The sequence below is a fragment of the Chlorocebus sabaeus genome, chromosome 7 (genome assembly GCF_047675955.1).
Source record: "Chlorocebus sabaeus isolate Y175 chromosome 7, mChlSab1.0.hap1, whole genome shotgun sequence".
NCBI lineage: Eukaryota > Metazoa > Chordata > Mammalia > Primates > Cercopithecidae > Chlorocebus > Chlorocebus sabaeus.
The window spans coordinates 103688343-103693075 of NC_132910.1; the positions used below are offsets into that span (position 1 = coordinate 103688343).

At 39.6% G+C, this 4733-nt stretch overlaps 1 pseudogene; it reads left to right on the forward strand.

Moving 5' to 3' along the window:
* The first annotated feature begins 701 nt into the window (after nucleotides 1–701).
* On the forward strand, nucleotides 702–4508 carry LOC119622035 (PSME3-interacting protein pseudogene; annotated as a pseudogene).
* The last annotated feature ends 225 nt before the right edge of the window (nucleotides 4509–4733 follow it).

Sequence of the window (4733 nt, forward strand, 5' to 3'; positions counted from 1 at the left end):
AACTGTGGATGACAAAAGTCTTAGAACAATCATAGTTAAAGACACAACTGACAAAGAAATTTGGTTAGTTCTGTGGCACACAGTGACTTTACATAATAACCATAATTACTACCAATAATATATGCTAAGACATAACAGAATCACAGGAATTTCACACAATTCTGGAATACATACTAATAACACATTTATATAAATATAAACCAAAGAAAGTTAAACACTGTTTCATATTTGACAATACTTCTTGTATGATTTTATTATATCATAAGCCAAATGCATCTCTTTTGACTTCAGGGGACTAACGTAAAAAAATTAATGAAGACCAAAGTTAGAATTTGATTTTAGAGTTTGTCAAATATAAAAAATTTAAAACACTTGATATCACAAAATAGGATCACAGGTCATTGTAAAATAAGTCATTCATTTAGCCAAAGTGATAACTTAAAGATTACCAAAAAAAAAGTTAAAACCTTCATTCTTTGAGAGAGGAAACTTAATTTCCCAAACATTAAGACCTAATAAAGACAGCATAAGGCCAATTAAATTTGTTTTTCAAAATTTTGTAAATGACCTATAAAATTTTAACCATCTTGACCATAAGATATAATTTCCACAAGCTTTTTATAACCTTTATATATTTTATTAAGGAGCAAGCTAATTCACCAAGAAAACCTTGTCAATCTGACACAGGGGCCTATATGCTGGTCTTGCATTAGTGTGCCTTTGACATTCATGGTTAATTTATAGAGAAACTCACCTGACTTTATCTCTCAAAATCAGCCCTTACTCACATGCCTGCCTCTTCTGTGATAGTCCCTGGCCTTGAGGAGTTGAAAGTAGAGGGAGATTAAAAACAAATGCCAAATCAATCATAAAATTATAGAAATCTATCATAGGATTATATAAGAAGACCAATTTTATTTAGATCGGTAGTTCTAAACTGGATCTCTGAGCTCTGGACTGAGCCCACACTGAATCCTGGGTCTCCAAAAATAGAATTATTATGAGGCTAAGACCACATGATGCTTTTACGGTGCATCCTCCTTTTTTTTTTTTTTAACAAAGACATTTCCCTAAGTGTCTAAACCATACTCTTCCTTACTTTAAATGCCCAAGTGTAACCTCTGTTATAGTAACTATTTTAGTGAAAAAGAAGAAGAGGGAGAAGAGGGAGAAGGAGGAGAAGGAGAAGAAGGAGAAGAAGGAGAGGAGGAGAAGAAGAAGGAGGGGGAGGAGAAGAAGAAGGAGAAGGAAAAGAAGGAGAAGGAAAAGGAGAGGAAGAGAAAGAGGAAGAAGAAGAAGAGGAGGAGGAAGAAGAAGAAGAAGGGAGAAGGAGAAGAAGGAGAAGGAGAAGGACCACCAGGTAACATAATACAAAAGCAAGGAGTTTAAGACTTGAGATGAACGTGTCTGTTTACACTCTTGGGATTCCATAAGGAAAAACAGAGGTTTCTCCCCAAAAGAGAGTCTGGCACCTTCTCTGTTTTCTTTAAGGAATGCCTGTTAGAAACTGACAGGCTGTTAGAAACTATTTTAGGTTCCTCGTGCAGCAGAGGGTGGCAAGAAAAAGGAGAGGCAGCAGAAACAAATGAAAAAACAGATTCAGTCCACTGAGAAGAAAAAAAAACTTGCTAAAAACAAACAAACAAACCAAGGTCCTAGGAGAGAAAACAAAACAAAACATGACGGCCTTTAAAATACAGACACACACACCTACAGACACAACACACACAAACACATCTTAGATGTTAGCTTTTAATTAAGCTGACTTTTAACCATTAAGCTCCCTTAAAAAAATTCTTTTAAATCTCATAACCATATTTTAGCTAGGACACATTGCTGATATTTCAAAAGTAACACAAATACCAAACGAGAAAGGGCTTGATTTAGGAACCAAACCTAGGCTGATGTGATGAAAAAAAAGGGGCATAACCTCAGTTATCAAACTGCAGCATGAGGTGACAGCCATTGCTCTTTTAGTTTGGCTTGGCTAGTGAAAAAAAAAAACAAAAAACAGCAGTGGCCTTGTTATATAACTAAAGCCCTTTAGGTAATCTAAACAAAAAATCTTTCCCTTTTTTTCCTTTTGCTGGCCGTTTTTTCTTTTTCCCTTTTTTTTTTTTTTCAGTTGTGGGAATTTAGCCAGTTCAGAGGCCTTGTTCCCCACAATTTGGACTTTCCTTTGGATTTCCTCAAGGCCGATAGAGTTGGTCAAACCCAATGGGAAAAAATAAAATAAAATAAAAATAAAAGCAAACAAGCAACAAGAACAAAAACAGCTAAGCAAATCAAACAGTTGCACAATTTATATGATTACTGAGTACTCTAATGGTAAGGAGAAATTAAGACCAGCTGGTTGTGAATCTTATCTTTAGCTAAGACAGAACCCTGATTCAGCTACTTACCTAAGAATGGGTCTCAGGCTGAAGACTGCTCTCTACCATCCTAGAAGCAGGAAAAATCTCAAATTGTTTTGAAGTCAGCTCAGACTCCACAAAAGAGTTACCTGCCTTCCATTGTCATGGAAGTAGGAAAACTTGCCCTCCTTGTTGGAAGCAAGTGAAACTCCAGAAGAGGGGTTGTACAGCCAAGTAAACTTTAGATCTTGACCAAATTTGGGGAGATCAGGGATTCTCTAAATGGGAGGTTCCCAGGCCTCAGCCAAGTATCTTATTGGTTTGAGTCATAAAGATAGCTCAAGCTGATACCAAGCACCAATAAGAAATTTGTCAAAGGTCAGGGGAACCTCCACTCAGAATCCCTTCGTGGTTGTCAATTGTGAACCCAAAATATATGAGACAGGTCTCAGTCAACTTAGAAAGTTTATTTGGCCGGGACTCTATAGTGGCGATTGGTTGTTTCATTATGGATGGAGGGGATGATGGTAACCTTATTATCAAAAAGAGGTTCGTGTCTGAGGCAGAACTAGATGAACGGCGCAAAAGGAGGCAAGAAGAATGGGAGAAAGTTCGAAAACCTGAAGATCCAGAAGAATGTCCAGAGGAGGTTTGTGACTCTTGATCTCTATATGAAAGGCTGCAGGAACAGAAGGACAGGAAGCAGCAGGAGTATGAGGAACAGTTCAAATTAAAAAAATGGTAAGAGGCTTAGATGAATATGAGACTAACTTCCTTGATGGGGTTCCTCAATAGCAGCAACTAATAGAAAAGCAACGAAGAGAAGAAGAACTGAAAGAACTGAAGGAATACAGAAATAACCTCAAGAAGTTTGGAATTTCTCAAGAGAACAAGAAGGAAGTGGAAAAGAAACTGACTGTGAAGCCCATAGAAACCAAGAACAAGTTCTCCCAGGTGAAGCTGTTGGCAGGAGCTGTGAAGCATAAGAGCTCAGAGAGTGGCAACAGTGTGAAAAGACTGAAACCAGACCCGGAGCCAGATGACAAGAATCAGGAGTCCTCATCCTGCAAGTCTCTTGGAAACACTTCCCTGAGTGGCCCCTCCATCCACTGCCCCTCTGCTGCAGTCTGTATCGGCATCCTCCCAGGCCTGGGTGCTTACTCTGGGAGCAGCAACTCCGAGTCCAGCTCAGACAGCGAAGGCACCATCAATGCCACCGGAATGATTGTCTCCTGAACCAACAGCTTCCTCGAGGCCCCCTAGTTTCTCTGTCCTTACACAGGGAGCTCCTCCCCAAGGGTAGATCAGACCGTTCATGCTGCCTACAGACATTACATCCCTCAAAAAAAAAAAACCTCCTTTTCCTGCATCCTGTGCACAACATGACATTTTTAACCAATCCAAAAATTTGTCAGAATCCACCTGTGACCCAAATCATGTTTGGTTTCTCTTTCTACTCCAGTGTAGATGACCAAACTTGTCCTGCTGCCACTTTCCTCAATGATACTGGGAGGAGGGCAAGGCCCAGCCAAAGTTCCACTAAAAGTGCCCTAGGAGAATAGGCACCAGCCGACTTGCCAAAGGGTTTGGGTTTTATTGCTTTCTGTTTTTTTCTTTTCCCCAACAGCACAAAAAAGTAAGGGCAGTTATTGGACAGGTGTTATTTAAACATTCTATTGTAGATAAATGTGTTGTTTGGTTCTACTGCATTGTGGAGCATGCGGGGGAAGAGAACTGACCCAGGTGATGAAATGGAGCCCTTCCCTGGAACTAACCAGTCCTTGATGTTGTGTGACTAAGTAAAGATGATAAACCTCATCTGCTGGGGGTGTCACTTCACACTTGGCATACATTGTGAAAGCTTTCCGTACCCTTGGTCATTCCCTCTCCCCTCTCTATCCAATCCCATTTATGCAGGAAGGGAGTGCTAACAAGAATGCTTCCATCGCAAACCTTTTCTCTGCCTGGGAAATCATTTTATGTTGGTTTTTGAAATAAAGGATTTAGTTTAAGATTCTAAAGTTTAGAGGAAAAAAAGAGGTTATTTTGCCAAGGTTAAGGACACACCCATGACATAGCCTCAGGAGGTCATGATGACATGACATGTGCCTAGGGTGGTCAGGGCACAGCTTGGTTTTATACATTTTAGGGAGACATGAGACATCAATCAATATACATGTAAGATGTACATTGACTCAGTCCAGAAAACTGGAACAACGAGAAGCACGGAGGGGCTTCCAGGTCATAGGTAGATAAGAGAGAAATGGTTGCATTCTTTTGAGTCTCTGATTAACTTTTTACTGAATACACAACTTACATGTGAGGGGGCGTACAGGAATAGTCACTTATACCTTAGTCTGGCTTAGTGAAACAAAAAGG